General features: G+C 42.3%; 1 protein-coding gene and 1 pseudogene across 3 annotated transcripts in view; one reads left to right on the top strand and one right to left on the bottom strand.

Annotated features, from left to right (window-relative positions):
• SLC4A5 (solute carrier family 4 member 5) overlaps positions 1–14772 on the bottom strand; it is a 124749-nt gene extending 109977 nt beyond the window's left edge. For all 3 annotated transcript variants that reach the window (XM_060309074.1, XM_060309076.1, XM_060309075.1), the window contains exon 1: positions 14633–14772. The gene's annotated coding sequence lies outside the window, so the exon portion shown is untranslated. The remainder of the gene's footprint in view (positions 1–14632) is intronic.
• Positions 9055–9600, top strand: LOC115864126 (chromobox protein homolog 1 pseudogene; annotated as a pseudogene).
• Positions 14773–21071: the final 6299 nt, after the last annotated feature.

The following is a 21071-nucleotide window of genomic DNA, read 5'->3' as shown; positions in this document are numbered from 1 at the left end:
CTTCTTTTTATGGTGAAAAATTAAACCACTAAATTTATAGTTAACTTTTCTGTTACTCAAAACCACACCTGAATTAAAAGACTCTGGGAAAATAAGATTGGGTTCTGCTAGTAAGGAAAACAGGGAGAATGGGCACTGGGTGCTCATCTAGAAGTGTCTGCTACACTTTCCAACGTTCGTTCCTTCCTCTCCTTGCCTGTTTATAGAACCCCATTTTGCTCAGATAGGGACACAGGGCCCTTGATTGCCATACATACCTTCCCCAACCCCAGACATAAATTGTGACCTGTCTAAACCATTCATTGTAATCTTATGGCCCTTGGCCAGTAAATGATCCTAGGAGTAGTCATGTGACCCTACCTACCAAGCCAATGAGATTTAATGGAAGTCTACTGGGTAGAGTTTCCAGGAAAACTTTTATCTTCCTAATAAGAAGTGACAGACACAGTTAGAATGCATGTTTTGCTCTTTACCTTCCCTTTTTTCCTGCACAGACTCTAGGCATGAGACTTCTAGATGAAGCAGTCATCTTGCAACAATGATGTGACAGGTATGAAAACCAAAGCCACAGGCTAAGGACAAAGCAGAAGCCTAGAATAAACTTGGGCTCCTGATAAAACCACTGAGCTCTAGACTGTTTATCTCTGATCTTCCTGTTATGTGAAAGGAAAAAATCTACCTAGTATATTTAAACTACTAGCCAAGTTTTATGTTACTTTTAGCTGAAGGTCTTCCTAACTGATACATAATGGAAAGCTATAGGGAGTTTAAATGAATGAACTAGATCTCTATGTGTCACCTGTAGAAATCTCAGTAACATAATGAATAAAAAAAGCAAGTTGTAAAAAGATACAAACAAAATGACATTATTTATATAAAACTTTAAAACGCACAAAACACTGCCAATGTTATTTATTGCTACATTTATAAGTAATAGAAGCATAAAATCATGCAGGGGAATGAGACACACTAACTTCAGGTTACTTCTGGGGACAGGTAAGGTTTAATGGTGATGTTTCAGCTGTATCTTTGATAGATATAGATATGAAGCAAATATGATAAAATGTTAACATCTGCTAATTCTGGACAATGAAATATAACTATCATTCTACAGGTTTGAAATATTTTATTATTAAAATTTTAATTTTTTAAATAAATAAGATTATTCCCCAGCACTATGACATAGTAGTCTCAAATAAAATGGGCCAACTGAGTACTCTACACAAAGAATGATTGGGAAGAAAAATCCTCACACTTTGATATGTCAGTATGAAATTTTAGAATATTAAGTGTGAAGAAAAGAAAAATCCTAAAAACTTTTAAGGAAACAGGAACAGGTCACCTATAAATGAATAAAAATCAGACTATCAGAAGACTGCTCTTTAGGAACTTAGACAAGAGAAGATGCCAGACCAATGCCTTCAAAATTCTGTGGGAGAATAGTTTCCAGCCTAGCATTCTCTATTCAGCCAAACCACCAGTCAAGAGAGAGGGTAGAAGACAGTTTAGGATATGCAAAAAATAATTTCACTTCTCTCTCATATCTTCTTAGGAAGTTATGTATGTATAATAGATATTACCTCCATTAACAAAGAAGGGGAAGACAATGGGATCCAGGAGAGAGGGGTTGAAACAGAAGGGTAATGAAGGAAGGTCCCTGGACAACAGCTGTGATATAGCCCTAGGGAGCAGTCAGTCCTCAAAATAGCTAAAAATGAGGTTTCAGAAAGAACCACCAAGGAAAAGATGAAATTCAAGAGACTTAATACACTCCTTGAGAACTTGGAACAACTTAAAGAAGTGACAAAGACAGAAAGTGCAAAGGGGAACTTCCCTGGTGGCGCAGTGGTTAAGAAGCCACCTGCCAATGCAGGGGACACAGGTTTGATCCCTGGTCTGGGAAGATCCCACATGCCACAGAGCAACTAAGCCTGTGTGCCACAACTACTGAGCCTGCACTCTAGAGCCTGCGAGCCACACTACTGAGCCCACATGCCACAACTACTGAAGCCCACATGCCTAGAGCCTGTGCTCCACAACAAGAGAAGCCACCACAATGAGAAGCCCACACACCGCACAAAGAGTAGCCCCCACTCGCTGCAACTATAGAAAGCCTGCGCACAGCAATGAAGACCCAAAGCAGCCAAAAAATAAATAAGTAAAATTTAAAAATGAAAAAAAAAAGAAAGTGCAAAGAAAAAGAAAGCAATTAGAAACACCAGGGAAAATTAAAACTGTAAGAAATAAAATGTGATTATGGTATATACATAATCATAAGAGCATAAACACTGATTTTTAACTAAAAACAGCAATGATATATCTACATTGGAAGTATAAAGAAGAGGAGATGGGTGTTGTGTATGATAGTTAAATAGTCACCTGTAGGTGACTGATATCTAACTTTGATAACTAGCAGGAGATTTATTATCATTATTATTATTATTTTAGAGGGGTGTAGGTAACCAACAAAAAAACCTAAAAGAATTCCAAGTGAGAGATCAAGATGGCAGGCAGGAAGACACTGGGCTCACCTCCTCCCATGAACACATCAAAACTACAACTAAGAAATAGAGACACAGATGTAGAGAACAAACGTATAGACACCAAGGGGGGAAAGTGGCAGGGGGTGGTGGTGGTGTGATGAATTAGGAGATTGGGATTTACATATATACACTATTATGTATAAAATGGATAACTAATAAGAACCTGCTGTATAAAAATATACATAAAATAAAATTCAAAAAAAAATTTACTAACTTTATGAACCAACAAATGAACTGCCTTCAGAATCTTTATTACATTAAAATTTTTCCTCAGTGGGGGGAAAAATAAAACTACAACTGTATAGGGACTTCCCTGATGGTCCAGTGGTTAGACTCCATGCTTCCACTGCAGGAAGCACAGGTTCGATCCCTGGTCAGGGAACTAAGATCCTGCATGCTGCACAGTGTGGCCAAAAAACAAAAAACAAAAAAAACCCTGCAACTATATATAGAGTGAATCTCACTGAACTTGACCTGCGGACTAGCAAAACAGCTCTTCTACAACCAAGTTGTAAAGAAAGATCCACATGGAATCTGGTAGGAAGGGAGGAGAAGCGATCTGCTCAGGATCTGCACACCTGGAAGGGGTGAAGCTAGCTCCAGGGCAGAGACCACCATCGTTGAGACACACATCTCTGTGCACACTTGAGAGGGTGCAGGGCCATCCCAGTGGTGTGGCACCAAACCCACCAGCCCCAACCCAGCCTATAACCAAGGTGTGCACACTGGGGAAAGAATGAAACCAGCACAGAAGTGCAGCCCCAAGCCCTCAGATCCCAGGCATGCCTTCAGTGAAGGCCACCACACATGGGATAAACAACTCCCTCAGGGTTCCTGCTTGAGCATAGGATAAGCCACGGCTTCAACCAGACTCTGGCTCTAGCCCCTCCAACTCCATCCCTACCTCCCACAAAGGCTGTGGTTGCCAGCACACCCTGGGAAGATACTGCCCATGCTTACTTCAGATCCAGCTCTCCCACCAAAACCACTGGGCACACACAGGCTGCACAGGGAGCTCCTACACAAGGACATGCCTTCAAGGCCAGGATAAGTAACTGATCACCTAATTTCATAAAGACAGAGAAAGATAAACAATATGAGAAGACAGGAGATTATGTTTCAAATGAAAGACTAGAGAAAAAAAACAGGAAAAACCCCTAATGAAACAGAGCTAAATAATTTACTGATAAAGAGTTCAAAACAATAAGAATAAAAATGCTAAATGAACTGGGGATAAAAATAGATGAACACAGTGAGAATTTAAAAAAGAACTAGAAAATATAAAAAAGAATGAGGGAGAGCTGAAGAATGCAATAACTGAAATTAAAAGCCACTAAAGGGAATTAATAGCAGATTAGGTGATACAGTAAAATACATAAAAGTGATATGGAAGATAAAATAATGGAAATCACCCAATCAGAGGAGCAAAAAGGAAAACAAATTTTTAAAAATGAGAAGAGTTTAAAGGACCTCTGGAACAGCATCAAGCATACTAATATTCGCATTATAGGGGTCCCAGAAGAAGAGAAAGAGAAAAAGGTAGAACATGTGTTTCATGAAATTATGGCTGAAAACCTCCTGAACCTGAGGAAGGAAACAGATATCCAGGTACAGAAACCACAGAGAGTCCCAAAGAAGATAAACCCAAAGAGACCCACACCAAGACATATTATAATTAAAATGGCAAAAATTTAAAGAGAGACTTCTAAAGGCCACAAGAAAAAAAGGAGTCACATACAAGAGAAACCCCAGAAGGCTATCAGCTGATTTTCAGCAGAAACTTTTCAGGTCAGAAGGGAGTGGCATGATATAGTTTAAGTTCTGAAAGGAAAAAAACCCTACAACCTAGGACACTCTACCCAGCAAGGTTATCATTCAGAATTGAAGGAAAGATAAAGAGCTTCTCAGACAAGCAAAAACTAAAAGAGTTCATCAATACTAAACTGACCTTAAAAGAAACGTTAAAGGGTCTTTTCTAAGTAGAAAAGAAAAGGCTACAACAAGAAATAAATTACAGAAAGGGAAAAATCCCACTGGTAAAGGCAACTATACAGTAAACGCTGAGGCAGCTATACAGTAAAGGCTGAGGATCAATCATTTAAATAAGCTACTGTGAAGGTTAAAAGACAAAAATTGTAAAAATCAACTATAACCATAATAAACAGTTAAGGCATAGACATGAAGATGTAAAATATGACACACAAAACATGGTGGGGGAGTAGAAAAATGTAGATCTTTTAGAGTGTGTTTAAAGTGAAATGATTACCAGTTTAAAACAAGGAGATATAGTTATAGGTCAACATATATGAACCCTATGGTAACCACAAATCAAAAACCTATAATAGGGCTTCCCTGGTGGCACAGTGGTTGAGAGTCCACCTGCCGATGCAGGGGACATGGGTTCGTGCCCTGGTCCGGGAAGATCCCACATGCCATGGAGTGGCTGGGCCCATGAGCCATGGCTGCTGAGCCTGCGTATCCGGAGTCTGTGCTCCACAACGGGAGAGGCCACAACAGTGAGAGGCCCACGTACCGCAAAAAAAAAAAACCCTATAATAGAAAAAAACTATAATAGATAAAAACTAGAGAAAAAGGAACATAAACATAACACTAAAGAACATCATTAAACCACAAGGGATAAGACTAAAAGAAGAAGAAAAGAATGGAGAAGAACTACAAAAACAACCAGAAAACAAGTAACAAAATGGCAATAAATACACACCTATTAATAATTACTTTAAATGTCAATGGACTAAAAACTTCAATCAAAAGACGTAGGGTAGGGCTTCCCTGGTGGTGCAGTGGTTGAGAGTACGCCTGCCGATGCAGGGGACACGGGTTCATGCCCCGGTCCAGGAAGATCCCACATGCCACAGAGCGGCTGGGCCCCTGAGCCTTGGCCGCTGAGCCTGCGCGTCCGGAGCCTGTGCTCCGCAACAGGAGAGGCCACAACAGTGAGAGGCCCACGTACTGAAAAAAAAAAAAGACGTAGGGTAGTTGATTGGATTTAAAAAGAAAGACCCATCTATATGCTGCCTACAAGAGGCTCACCTCAAAGCTAAAGACACACACAGACTGAAAGTGGGAGGATGGAAAAAGATATTCCATGCAAACAGTAATGAAAACAGAGCTGGGGTAGAAATACTTATATCAGACAAAGTAGACCCTAAAAAAAGTCTATGATAAAAGACAAAGAATAGCATTATATAATGATAAAGGGATCCATACAAGCAGAGGATATAACATTTGTAAATATATGCACCTAATATAGGAGCACTAAATATATAAAGTAAATATGAACAGACATAAAGGGAGAAATTGACACTGATACAATAATAGTAGGGACTTTAACACACATTACATCAATGAACAGATCATCAAGACAGAAAATCAATAAGGAAACAGTGGCCTTAAATGACACATTAGACCAGTTGGACTTAATAGATATCTACAGGACATTCCATCCCAAAAGAGCAGAATACACATTCTTTTCAAGTGCACATGAAATGTTCTCCTGGATGGATCACATACTAGATCACAAAACAAGTCTCAACAAATTTAAAAGGATAGATTAAAGCACAGAAATCTCTTGCATTCCTATACACTAACAATGAAAGATCAGGAAGAGAAACTAAGGAAGAAATCCCATTTACCACTGCAGCAAAAAGAATAAAATACCTAGGAATAAACCTACCTAAGAAGGCAAGTAAGAGTGAAGTAAGTCAGAAAGAGAAAAACAAATATTGTATATTAACACATATATGTGGAATCTAGAAAAATGGTACAGATGAACCTATTTGCAGGGCAGGAATAGAGACACAGACCTAGAGAATGGACGAGTGGACACAGTGGGGAAGGGGGAATAAGATGAATTGGGAGATTTAAATTGACAGATATACACCACCATGTGTAAAATAGATAGCTAGTAAGAAGCTGCTGTATAGCACAGGGGGCTCAGCTTGGTGCCCTGTGATAACCTAGATGGGTGGGATGGGGTGGGTGGGAGGGAGGTCCAATATGGAGGGGATATATGTACACATATAGCTGATTCATTTCATTGTAGAGCAGAAACTAACACAACATTGTAAAGCAATTATATTCCAATTAAAAATAATAAAAGGAGAGAAATTATATGAAGAATCTTTTCTGACCACAACAGTATGAAACTAGAAATCAATTACAGGAAGAAAAATGGAAAAAACACAAACACGTGGAGACTAAACAGCATGCTATTAAAAACCCAATGGATCAATGAGAAATCAAAGAGGAAATCAGAAAATACCTTGTAATAAATGAAAATAAAAAACACAACTTTCTGAAATCTATGAGATGCAGCAAAAGCAGTTCTAAGAGGGAAGCTTATAGTGATACAGGCATACCTCAAGAAACAAGAAAGATCTCAAACAACCTAATCTACCATCAAAAGAGATTAGAAAAAGAACAAACAGAGCCCCAAGTCAGAAGAAGGAAGAAAATAATAAAGATCAGAAAGAAAATAAATAAGAGACCCACCCCCAAAAGAAGGAAGGAAGGAAGGAAGGAAGGAAGGAAGAAAGAAAGAAAGAAAGAAAGAAAGAAAGAAAGAAAGAAAGAAAGAAAGAAAGAATCAATGAAACCAAGAGCTGGTTTTGTGAAAAGATAAACAAAATTGATGAGCCTTTTAGCCAGCACCATGATCAAGTGGGATTTATTGCATGGATATAAGAATGGCTCAACATCCACAAATCAATCAATGTGATACACCACATTAACAAAAGGAATGATAAAAATCACATGATCATCTCCATAGATGCAGAAAAAGCATTTGATAAAATTCAACACCCATTCATGACAAAACTCTCAACAAAGGGAATAGATCACAATATAATAAAAACCATTTATGACAAACCCACAGCTAATATCATACTCAATGATGAAAAATCAAAACTTTTCCTGTAAAATGAGGAACAAGGCAAGGATGCCCACTCTCACCATTTCTATTTAACATAGTATTAGAAATCCTAGCCACAGCAATCAGGCAAGAAAAAGAAATAAAAGGCATCCAAATTGGAAGGGAAGAAGTAAAACTGTCACTATTTGCAGATGACATGATACTATGTATAGAAAAACCTAAAGTCTCCACCAAAAAAACTATTAGAACTAATAAATAAATTCAGTAAAGTTGAAGGATACAAGATTAGTATACAGATCTGTTGTTTTTCGATACACTAATAATATCAGAAAGAGAAAGAAAGAAAATCCCATTTACAATTGCATCAAAAAGAATAAAATACCTAGGAATAAACTTAACCAAGGAGGTGAAAGACCTGTACTCTGAAAACTATAAGACATTGATGAAGGAAATTGAATATGATACAAATAAATGGAAAGATATCCCTGTTCATGGATTGGAAAAATTGATATTGTTAAAATGTACATACTACCCAAAGCAACCTACAGATTTACTGCAATCCCTATCATAATACTCATGACATTTTTCACAGAACTAGAACAACTAATCCTAAAACTTGTATGGAACCACAAAGGACCCCTACTGAATAGGAGAAAATATTTGCAAGTGATATGTCTGATAAGGAGTTAATATCCAAAATATATAAGAGCTCATACAAGTCAATATCAAAAACACAAACCACCCAATTACAGAATGAGCAGAGGATCTGAGTAGATATTTTTCCAAAGAAAATATACAGATGGCTAATAAGTATGTGAAGATGTGCTTAATATCACTAAGCATCAGGAAAATGCAAATCAAAACCAAATGCAAACCAAAATAAATAAATCTATTAAAAAAATTTTTAATGGAGTATAATCTTTAGAACTATTGAATCACTATGTGGTACACCTGAAATTAATATAACATTATAAATCAACTCTACCTCAATTTTTAAAATTTTATTTATTTTATTTATCTTTGGCTGCGTTGGGTCTTTGTTGCTACACACCGGCTTTCTCTAGTTGCAGCGAGCAGGGGCTACTCTTCATTGCGGTGCTCAGGCTTCTCATTGAGGTGGCTTCTCTTGTTGTGGAGCATGGGCTCTAGGCATGCAGGCTTTAGAAATTGTGACACGCGGGCTCAGTAGTTGTGGCTCGCCGGCTCCAGAGCACAGGCTCAGTAATTGTGCCGCTCAGGCTTAGTTGCTCTGCGGCATGTGGGATCTTCTCAAACCAGGACTCGAACCCATGTCCCCTGCATTGGCAGGCAGATTCTTAACCACTGCGCCACCAAGGAAGTCCTCTACCTCAATTTTAAAAAATAATTCCAGATGCTGGTGGCAGCAGCGCAGAGTGCCAGGCTCTTTTGTTTGGCTGAGGGAAGGGCGGTTGGCTGGCGCCTGCAGAACGCCGCTCAGTGAGGGACTTGACCGTGGTCAACAGGATTGTTGCTTTTCTGGTTCCCACTCGCCTGGTCGGCCGGACAAGACGCACGAGTAGTGCGGCACTGATTCCTCTCGGGTTCACGGGCACTGCTCTGAGCAGCGTCACCCTTTATACCAGAAAGCTGGCGGGCACCATGGGGAAAAGACAAAACAAGAAGAAAGTGGAGGAGGTGCTAGAAGAAGAGGAAGAAGAATATGTGGTGGAAAAAGTTCTCCACCGTCGAGTAGTAAAGGGCAAAGTGGAGTACCCCCTAAAGTGGAAGAGGTTCTCAGATGAGGACAACACATGGGAGCCAGAAGAAAACCTGGATTGCCCCGACCTCATTGTCGAGTTCCTACAGTCACAGAAAACAGCACATGAAACAGATAAATCAGAGGGAGGCAAGCGAAAAGCTGATTTTGATTCAGAAGATAAGGGGGAGGAGAGCAAACCAAGAAGAAGAAAGAAGAGTCAGAAAAGCCACAAGGCTTTGCTCGGGGTTTGGAACCCGAGTGGATTATTGGAGCTATAGACTCCAGTGGAGAACTCATGCTCCTGATGAAGTGGAAAAACTCTGATGAGGATGACCTGGTTCCTGCCAAGGAAGCCAATGTCAACATGCCCACAGGTCGTCATATCCTTCTATGAGGAAAGGCTGACGTGGCATTCCTACCCCTTGGAGGATGATGACAAGAATTAACTCTCCTGAGTACCAGCCCCTGTCACATCTGACTGTGGGTTTCAAGTGGGGAAAGAAAGAGTTCTACTTGTCTTGACACCATAGAGGTGGCTTGGGAAGATGTCCTTTGAAGAGCCAGTATAGTTTCCATGCCCTACAGCAGCCCAAGTGCTTTAAAGCCGTTCCATGCTGTATAGTTTGCACACCCATTCCAGTGGAGGGGAAGGAGGGTCAGTGTTTCAAGGCAACCCACTCTGAACTTTGCTGAGGAAAGCAAAGGGCTTTCTATGAAGGACAAAACTTGCAGAATGGGATGTGGGAGAGCAGAAGATACTATAGATCTTCAAAGAGCATCTCCACAACCCACAGCCTTCTTCCCAATAGTGTTAACTCTGCATTTTTACAGCGTAGCATGTATGTAGTTTTTGGCTATTACTGGTGTATTATTTGGGGCAGGAGGGATGGGGTGGGAAAGAAGGGAGATGGGTCAGGATCATTTTTGTTAAAATTTGGGGCCTGATGGGGGAAGTGGTGAAACAAAGGAAAGAACAACTAATGATGATTTGGTTCTGTGTCCAGAATATTTCATCCTTTCAGAACATGTCATTGGCAACCTAAATGAGGACTATGAGAGACTGTTTAAAAGCTGTAAATACCTGAAACTTAGAAGCCAACGTGTTCCCTGCCTGAGCTTAATGCTGTTCCCAACAAAGGACTAAGCCAGTTAAGAAGTTACCAAAGCTGTCGTCTGTGGGATGGAAACGGGTTGAGGAGGAAAATTCTTTTTGGAGTGTATACGCAGGCAGGTCATTCTGTCTTAGAGGTGATAATTCTTGAAATTGACAAGAAGACCCTTTCTTTTCCAATTATGAAGTTATAAATGTCAGCTTCTCCACCCAAGCCACTGACTGAAGTATTTGGGGAAGGGCAGAGGGTGGTATAGGAGATGGGAGAGTAGGGAAAGGCAAGGGCTGGTACTCTTAGGGTGGAAAACTCTTGGAGCCTCTGTTTCTTGAACTTTGAAACCATTGGTGGCAGGGTTCAGTCACTGACAGCACAAGTTCACTGAATCACTTCAAGAGCTGAATAATTTCAGAAGCCCTGGTCTCAGGAGAAGATTAAATTTTCATACTGGGGCAGTGGCTCACGTTAAAACAAAACAAGTTTTTTTAATCCTAAGAATTAACTAAAACCCAAAACTCTGTCTTGAATCATGAGATCCATCAGTTCTGACATCAGCTAGACCTGCATCTAGAACTCCATTGTAAAACATTTTTAGGCATGTGTTAGGTTTCTGTGAAAATTTTGCTTAAATGTTAAGCTTCATACCAACACTGTAAGTTTTTGTCTTAATAAAACTATAGATTTATAATCCAAAAAAGAAAATTCCAAGTGACTGTCTTTGGGAATTAGAACTGTGGGGTGTGCAGAAAGCTGAGATGGAGTTCTGTTTGCTTTTTATTATAAGCTCTTACATGTGTTACTTGATTTTTAAATTATGATTATATATTATTTTTACTTTAAACATTTTAAAACAAATAATGTAATATGTGCCCTCACTTTATGTGATAATTGTATTCCCTGAAAATCCATGGTTAAATCTGTTTGTTCAAACTGAATCATGATATTCAGGAGAACTACAAAAAAAGAAACTTTAAGACGGTGGTTCTCAAACTTAAGTGAGCATCAGCCATCTGTGGGGCTGCTTAAAACCTGGATTGCTCAGCCCTACCGTGTTTCTAAGTCAGCAGATCCGGGGTGGAGCCTGAGAATCTGCATTTCCAGCAAGCTTTCAGTTGATGCTGCTGCTGCTGATCCAGGGACCACACTTTGAGAACCATGGTTTTAAGGAAATAGCTCCTAATTTATATTTTCTATCAAATTGAATCACCATACCTGGAGTTTGCTTCACATGAGGTTTACATACATAATAATATCACATCTTTTCATTCAAACTGGGCATTGTGAACTGGTAAGCTTAGTGAGAACACACTGCTAGCTCCAATAGGTTGGTGATTTTTTGAAAATCACCTCCTCAGGCATAGCATGAGGACTAAAGAGAAGCTGAGTAACAAATCCTCTTTCTCACAAAGACCACCTCCAACCACAAAAGGGAAAGGCCATGTGACCTAGGCTGGCCAATAAAACACTCCCTAGTCCCCAGTCAGAGATTGATTCAGAGATGACCCCATGGCCAAAGCTGGACCAATCAGAATTCTTCCCAGGACATTTCCACTTGGACCGTCCAAAAACACTGCCTTGTTCTGGCTCTTGCTCTGGTTCTGGCATTGTGAAACTTATAAGCTTGGGGGGCTACTAACTCACCTGCCCTGTGGAAGGATGCATCCAAAGAAAGTAGAGAAACAGTTCTGATAACACTGTAACTCCCTGAGTCAGTTAATTCTGACTGACCTTCTCAGTTGTGTTGAGCTGATAAATTCACTTTACTTTTTCTCATGTTTGAGTTGGGTTTCTGACACTTGGAGTCAATAGTTCCTGAATAATACAAACGAAGTAAGAGTTTTCCAACATGTTTTAAAAATGTGTTTTTTCATATTTGAAGTTCTATGGATTTTTCAGATTGGAAACCAAGCAAAAATGAATACAAAATGACAATACAGATGTAAATGGAGATGAAAACTCTCCAGGGCTACAGAACTATGGAGCTATAAGGTAGCTCGTATTCAGGTAGACGCATAACTTCCAGTTCTGCACTAGCTGAGACCATTCCCTCCTCACCTCCTCTGTGCTGGGTCCCGCGTCCTCACAATTTGAGAGAAGCTCCCTTCCAGGAGTATGCAGAAGTAGAAGAACCCAGACTGCCCAGATTCATCTTCAAAGGAAGCCATCCATTTAAAACAACTCAAACAGAGTGTTGACCATATGGAAAGTGTTTAGATTAATTACTGCTCTGATTGGCAGCTACATGGCCCGTCATAAAAATTCCCAATCATGACCTAAACTTTGAAACAGAAGCTCTATCTCCACAATTTCATATAATATATATTAACTGGCTGTCAAATATTTGTTTTCATAATCTCATTTAATCCTGACTAAAATTCAGTGAGGTGCATAATTTTGATCTCCACGTTATAGATGAGGAAATGGAGATTCAGAAAATTAAGTAATTTTTCCTGAGTCACAGAGCCAGGCATGGTGGAGCCAAGAGTCATACTGGATTCTCTGATTCTGGGACCCAAGGAAGGAAGGAAGACACGGAGGGAGAGAGGGAGGGACGGAGGAAGAAGAGCAAAGAAACAAGAGATAGAGGAGGTCTGGAAGAAGCCTTCCACTTCTGGATTCCAGACCCTGCCTTAGGTGCCAACCATAAGCCCTCCCAATGGCCTTATACTAAACCCCATTTTCTCTTCACTTAGCTTCAGCTGATTTGAGTTACTTGCATCCAAAGAGTATTAACCAGTACAGCTACCCACCTCAATATGTTGCCAAAGGAATTGTGTTAGAACACAGCAGTCCCAGCATGTAGCAAATGAAGGAACTTGTAACAGCAGTTTTACCCATACCAGCCCCTCCACTGCCCAACTAGCTCACTATTATCCTCCCATCCATCTTTAGATCATAGATTGTCTTGGGGATGAGCATGGCTTTACAGTGAGGGATCAGACCAAATTCTCTTCTGTCCCAAGTCACTTAAGGGCCCCATTCCACTTTACTGCCCCTGCCACGAGTGTGAAATCACATCTGGGAACCCTGCGAATCCAAACCCTACTGACAAAAATCAATGTCTTAAGCCTGTAAGGCTAAGGACCAGAGTGCCACACCAGTGAACACTCAGGGCCCCTGCACAAGTAGCCTTCATGTCCACTGCAGCAAGGAGGTGGTGATACAGCCAGTCTTATGGGCAGACAGTGTGTTTTGACCATCAAAACCCTGGTAATTGAATCACCTGCCGTTTAAACACTCCCCCCACCCCACCCCCACCCCAACCTCCCTTCCACGAGGGCACATCAATTCAGTCCAACAAATTCACTTTGTTCCAGATATTTGCACTAGACACTGCAAACAAAGAGAACAAAATAGTTTATTAGGGAAGAAGGGCAAAATATGGTAAAAAAAATCCTTCAGGTTAGACATTCATATCTCTGGGAAAAAAAACAGAAAAAAAGTTGTGCCACATTCATCAAAAGTCAGCCTTTTGGGAGCTTTTCCTCCCACCCCATCTTTTAAGCCATTTGACCTTATTATACTATCTAAGAACACAGGACTAGCCCAACATGGTATCCAGTGAACTCCTCTGATAGCCCAAAGTATTTGAGAAAAGGACCTCCCCAAGGGCTCCTCTGAGTTTATTTTGTGAACTGAATTGACAAGAATGACATAGGGTCATACTGGGCTTTAAAAAAACTAAGCTAGAAGCCATAGAAAGGCCACCTTCACAACCGATAGTTTATCCATTGCCTCTGGGCTTAGCAGACCCCTAACATGCATGCCCCAGGAGAGGAAAGAAAATCAAGCAAACAAAATATCCCTAAACAAACTTTCAGTAACAAAATGAGGTATCATATCCAACACCTAACAACAGAAATGTCTAATAAAAGGAGGCTAGCCATTAGTCAGTTTCAATTCTGAGATGTTACATTAACAGATATAATCTATTTTCCCATAGTTTTCTGGGGAAGGGGCAAGTCTCAGGGGTTTTGCGTACTTCATAAATACTTCAGTCAGTCTTGTAACTTTGGCAAAGACAATAGAAACTTATTTACCTGGAAGAAAGAGTCTCAGTTGCATCAGATGAGGACAAAAAAGAACTCACCAGGGTGTCAGAGAGAATGAGTCTCTTGTCATTTCTGTTCATTTGGTGTGAGTTCCAAACCAATGAACTCAAGGCACCAAGATGACACACTATACTTTTTTTAAGGAAAGGCAAATATTCAATGCTCATTTGGAGGATTTACTCAGCTTTCATGCTCTTCTCCTTCTCAGTGTGTGTAAAGCTCACTCTTAAATACTCTGTGCTCATACTGTAAAGCACATTTTCCCTTATCTGCATAGCTTTGTCTACTATCTCTGAAGCTCCAAGCTGCAAACTTACCTTCAAGCTCTAAGCGTTGGAAACCACAATCCAAATCTCAGGGAGGCCAGAGCCACTCGTTCTGTTGCTCTTGGGTGGTGAGAAGGACACTCTGTGATTTCCAGGCTGAACAGTATTTGGGGCATTGGAGATTGACTTGTGGGCTCAGTGGCGGCCAGCCATGTGACCAGAATGGGGGAAGGGATACTCCTGCAGGGTGAGGGACTGATGCCTGGTTGGCTGACAGACAAGGGTGGTGCAGGGTCTGAACAGAGCTGCCCAGGATCATAGGCAGACATCTTTAAGTTTCTTCTTAGATTTTTAACTTGGTGATTTTACATGGCAGTGTTGTTTCAGCCTGGATTTTGAAATGCTGGTTTATCTCCCGCATGGTTTCTATCCCAGACCCTTTTGAATTCTGTCTTAGAGGGCTCTTAGAGGTAGAGGTCTAAGGGACCTTAGAGATGATCCAGTCCTGCCCCAGGGCCACCCATTTTATAGTCAGTTAGCAGCACTTCCAGGAGCCTGCAGAGGCCGGGGTCTGAATGCATACTGGCGTGACCAGGACTGGCTGGCACCAATACTACAGCTCACTTGAATATCTTCAACTGTTAGGTCATTAGAGCTTTGAGGACTGCTGAGATGCCAGTTAAATGGATCTTGTCACACTTCAGGTACCTAAAAATCTGCAGCTATAAGATTAGGGCATGGCTTAGAAATTACAGCAATTTGTACTTGTGGTCAATGAGTTTTTGTATAGACATGTGTACTTATGTTTATGTATCTCTATCACAATCTTCATAAAATACTCCAAGATGATCTTTTTGGGATCAGGGGATGTCATGAGCTGGGGAGATCTTGATCTCAAAGATCTTGAAGACTTCTGGAGACCAGAGCTGTATGGGTAACCTTCTAGTTCACATCCGCCACTCCACCCAAATGGTTTGTGCTGGCTGCCTGCTAAAAAGGTGGGGGAGGTGGTAATAAGAACGGAGGAAATGGTAGAGGTGGAAGTGGTAGGTGGAATGGTAGAAGCGGCAATATGGTAGCTGGACATAAATGGAGGTGGTGGACGTATAGATGGAGGTGGTGGACGTATAGATGGAAGTGGAAAAGATGTAGATGGAGGTGGTGGAGGCAGTGGTGGTGATGGAGGAATGGGTGAGAAGACCTCCTAAATGACGGAGTAGGAGATTATTTTTACTATTATGCTGATGACCCTGGATGAATCTGACTTTCTGTGATTAGAAGTGTGAAATGGCGAAGCCTTGGCATTAGGAATCTGGAGAACCTTATTCTGTCCCCAGAGCTGTGTGACCTTGAGAAAATACTTCACCTCTTTGGGCTTCACCATCCTTGCAGCAGAATTGGCACTTAATAAATGGTGGCTTGTTTAGGGGAACTCATCTTTCTCCCTCCAAGCACTTTACTCTTCCCTACAAAGTAGGAGCTTCTGTCCTTTCTGAAGCTTTGAGAAAAGTACTCTCCACTCACCTCTCCTACTTACTCCTGCTTAGTGGATGAGGAGTGGCTCATGTGCTTGATGAATTTGGGAGAATAAAATGGGCATGTGCCATGACTCAGATCCTTCTGAGAACTGCCTGCACCAGAGAAGGCCCAAGCTGCCCTCCTCTCCTCCTCTCTTCTCAGTAAACTTCCCAGGGCAGATTCTTGTCACACAGGTATGGAGTCTTTCAGTGCTGGAAAGATAAGTTTGGTTCTTGGGGAAAGAGTTAGGAAGCCTGATTGTGGTTGTACTTTCTAAACCAAATTCTCCAATCAGCTTTATCTGTTATGAAGTTATTTTAATCTCTAGTGGTTTGACCCCTGTATCTTATTTCTCATTTGATTCCAAGCATAGAGAGAAAGATTGGGAACAAGGATCACTCTCAAATTCCAATGTTGGTGAATTAATGAGAGAGTCAGCATGGAGTTGATTGGACTAAATGGTCTCTAAGTTTCCTTCAAGCTCTAACATCCTGTGATTCTATGAGTCTATTTCTCTGGGAAAAAACCAAACTCTTAGCAAACAACTTCTTAATCTCTGACTCTCCTCCTTCCTGCTTCTCAATACAAAGAAGACCTCAAATCTTCAAACATCTTCCTCTCCTCCCCTCTCCACCAGCCCCTCGTGGCTTCAATTACTCCCTGTTCTGGTCTGGACCCCATGATGAATCCCTTCACTCCTCCCTCAGTGATACCCATAACCTCTGGCTCCTGCCCTGCCAATCTCTTGTTCTAGATCAGCCCACCCATCAACCTTCTCCTCCAGCACTGAACTCCCTTTCATCTCTGAAGAAAGCCTGTCTTCAGGGGAGAGAACAAAGTCAATACACAGAGTGGCAGAGTGGTGTGTGTCGGGGGGAGGGTGTGTGTTGGGGGGAGGGTGTGTGTGAGAGGGAGAGACAGACAGACAGGATGGGGAGGGGGAGAGAGACCTAGCTCCATGATGCCTGTGGCCAACACTATCCCTGCCCTTCCCCATGATTGAGTTTTGTGAGCCAAAAACTGTTAAGAGAAGATCTGGCCATCCCCTTTCTCTCCTCCCCCTTCCCGCTGGCCTCTCTCCATGTTACTTCCAAGGAGACTGGTTCACCCAGATGGCTTTAAGCTCCGGGATAAATTGGAGGCTATCGGTCCTTCCTTACCACCAGAGTGCTAACAGTGGAGATCCACACTTAGGGGAAAGGGAAAAGTTGGACCCAGTGGTTCTCAGTCAGAGGAATCCCCCACCCAGGGGACATCTGGCAATATCTGGAGACATTTTTGGTTGTCACACTGAGAGGAGAGTACTTCTGGCCTCTAGTGGGTAGAGGCCAGGGATGCTGCTAACATCCTACATGAGACACCCCCCACAACAAAGAATTAGCAGGCCCCAACTGGCGATGGTGCTGAGGTCGAGAAGTCCTGGATCAGACAGCTCAGCCCCCTCTGGTCTAGGCTCTAGGCTGTCTCTAATCCAGGCCAAAAGAGCATTCCACATGGACCCATCTTGGTCTGGGCTCTACAAGGAAGAAGGAGGGGCAAAGATTCTTAGTAATTCGCAGTTTCTGACCTCTGTGCTTCCATTTCCTTTAGAGACCTGGTGGAGAGAGATGGCTACTCACAGGGACAGATGCCCTTCCATCTCCTGGCCAGATACCATCTGAACTCCACCTGAGTTTAACATATAGCAGGGTTTAAGCAGGTTTGACACAGGGTCCTGGCATGGAGGGCATAGTATGAAGAGAGAACAAGCCTCCTACCCTGGAGAGGTCTGCAAGGTTTAGGTCCTTGTGTTTGTGAGAATAAGGACACATTTCAAGGCCCCAGCAGGCCTATCTAGAACTTTTATCCATAAGAAATTCTCCATGAGCTGGGCAAGACTCACTCCAGTATGCATATTATTTGGCTCTCAGATTGTTTGTGCCAAGCTTTGGCAGGTGGTACGAGACTGGCTGCCCCAGATTCTTGTCAACTTTAGCTGCTTTTGAACTGTATCCAGGGTCAATGAGGGAACATACTGTGATGGTGTCAAGTCTGCACAGGAGGGCAAAAAAAAAGATGGTATCTTAAAGGGAAGCTGAGATACCCAAAATGCCAGGCTCAGGTTAGGCAGTGGCTGGGTCCTGGCCTTGCACATCTCCATCTACCCCCTGATCACTGCTGTGGCTGTGGCCAGCAACATCAGAGACCTTAGCTCACTCTCCACCAGCCACACTGCATGTCCTGCTGTTCCTCTAACACCCCAAGCTCATTCCTACTCGGAACCTTTGCACTTACTGTTTCCCTAACCTTCAGCATGACTTGCCCCCTTGTGTATTCAGCTCTCTGACCAAATGCCATCTACCCAAGAGGGCTCTCCCTGACCAGCCCATCTAAAATGTCCCTCTCTAGTCCTTAATTCTGCCTTCCTTGTCTATATGACGTTTCTACCCCAAATCATATTTTGTGTTTGTTTGTTTATTCATTTATTGTCTGTTCCTTTAATATGGCAGGGATTTTGTCTTGTTCACAGATTTATCCCTGATGTCTAAAATAGAGGCTTATAAATGGTTGGGTTCAAATCCTGGCTCCACTAACTGTGGGATCTTGGGCAACTTACCTATCATTTTTTTCCTTCATATTCCTCAGCTGAAAAATGAGAATAAGAATTATATCTGCCTCAAGGGTTGTTATGAGAACTGATTGAATCAATGTATATAAAATCTTAGGTCAGGGCTACCCAGGTGGCACAGTGGTTAAGAATCCGCCTGCCAATGCACGGGACACGGGTTCGAGCCCTGGCCCAGGAAGATCCCACATGCTGCGGAGCAACTAAGCCCGTGCACCACAACTACTGAGCCTGCACGCTAGAGCCCACGAGCCACAACTACTGAAGCCCGTGCTCCTAGAGCCAGTACTTGGCAACAAGAGAAGCTACCACAATGGGAAGCCCACGCACCGCAACGAAGAGTAGCCCCCACTCACCGCAACAAGAGAAAGCCCACGAGCAGCAACGAAGATCCATTGCAGGCAAAAATAAATAAATAAAATTAATTAATTAATTTTAAAAAAACTTAGGTCAATGTCTGGGCCACAGGAAATAATTAGTATTAACTATGAATATTATTATAATTATTATACTCCCAGGAAGCTCATGACCTGTGTATTCTGAGGAGTGGGGAGTGGCAGCTTGCAGGAATGAAGCAGTCATTGTTACTTCTCCAGGAGCCAAGATCCCCCTGCAGGCTCTCAACCAGAGTCCTTGTCTCTCCTCTGCACCTGCTCTCTGTTGCCCTCTGGAGGTCCTGGTTGGACACTGGTGAAAGCTAACTGTGTTAGGGACTCTGCAGATGATGTATTTCCTAGGGAAGAATGAGGCTTTACTGGATGGCAGCCCCCTTACTTAAGTTTGGCCCTTGACAAAACCGCCAGCGGAGCCATCATGTGGCAAACATGATTGGAAATCACTGAGGCCACAGAAGAACTGTGGGTACCTAGGAATTCATCTCTCAGACCCCAAGAGGGACCCAGAGAAAGGCCACTCCTCCCCTCCCCCAGGCTGTACTTCCTGAGCCAGGCCACAATGCTCTGGCCACCTGGGCCAACCTAAGACACCCTGTAAAGCCACTCCTCAGATGAGCCAATGCCTCCTCCAGCCTGATATTTTCTTTGCCTCCTTTTCTTTCCCCCAAATAGCCAGACTATTCCATGTTTTGCCTCAGGGAGCGTGTATGAAAGCAGAAAGCAGAGACAAAATGAGCCTCTTCCCTTAGAGGAAGAGAAAAGACTCCTGGCTAACCCAGACTGAAGTGTAGGAGAGGATGTTCATGAGACAGATCAAGGCTGTCCCCTACCCCTCATTCAAGGCTGCATGGAAACATGGAGGGGGACTCTGAGCTCCACAATGACCTGCAGGCACCAATGAACAAGGACTATATGGAACAAGAACAAATGACATCAAGTGTAGGGACCTATGTAGGTCCCTAAGAGTCGAGAACCCTGCGGTACACCCCACGCCAACCCCAAAATGGAAACCACGAGGGACACTCAGAACAGACAGGGATTAAGTGTCAGCACCTTTTAAAAATGAGGGTTCAAAATATAGATGAAGAGTTTTAGAAACTCATGTTTCTTACAACCTTGAGTGCAGGGACCAAAACCAGTATTCCAAAAGATAGATTTTTTAAGAAAATAGTGTTGGAGAAATGCACTATTTCAAAAATTACACTTAGAGGAGAAGCCTGGGCAGCAGACAAAGGCAGAAATCTAATCATTTGCTGCACTCAGCACATTTATCTCTGCTCTGAAATCAGACGTGATTGTCCCTTAATACTGGGGTTGAACTTGCAGCCCAGGTTGCCTTGGACAATCACCAGGTGCCCTGTTGTCTTGGCTTCATTATCAACAGTGCCCTCTTTCATTCTCAAAAGGGATGCAGTCTGGGCAGTAAGTTATACGGTTACTCTGCTCAAGATTTTTAAATGAGTGATCCCATGGGCTGACCAACTCTGAGTGAGGTGCTATGAAATAGAAAGTAAGGATTTCCAGGCGGGGTGGCTGGAGGCTGTGGGACAATGAAGCTCTGGATGGGCTGAGAATCTCACCCGGACAGCAAAGGAAGGGGCACGTGTTACATGATGAGAGGAGTTGTGGTGAGGTTGAAGGTCAGGTGCTGTGTGGAGTTGAGAGGACAGTGGTGGGGGTCAGAGTGGAATGTTCGAACTTAATATTTCAGACATGGAGTAGCGCAGGGTAATGGCATGGTCTGAGTTATGACCACGGGAGCAGGCAGGAGAAATGGAACCTCATTGCATTTGGGGATAGGAATTGGGCAACTAACAAGAGACATGGAAGCAGGACTGGCTACTCTATACCTTTTTGCTCCTATTGAATTTTGAATCTTTTTACTATATTACCTTTTCAAAAATACATAAATAGAATTAAAATATAAAGGAATCCAGGCTTCTAGGTCAACAGTGGAATCATTTTATCAAGT

This window comes from Globicephala melas, chromosome 12 (assembly GCF_963455315.2).
Source record: "Globicephala melas chromosome 12, mGloMel1.2, whole genome shotgun sequence".
In the NCBI taxonomy this organism is placed as follows: Eukaryota; Metazoa; Chordata; class Mammalia; order Artiodactyla; family Delphinidae; genus Globicephala; species Globicephala melas.
Note: the sequence above shows the minus strand (reverse complement) of the source record. Positions and strands in the feature narration are given on the sequence as shown.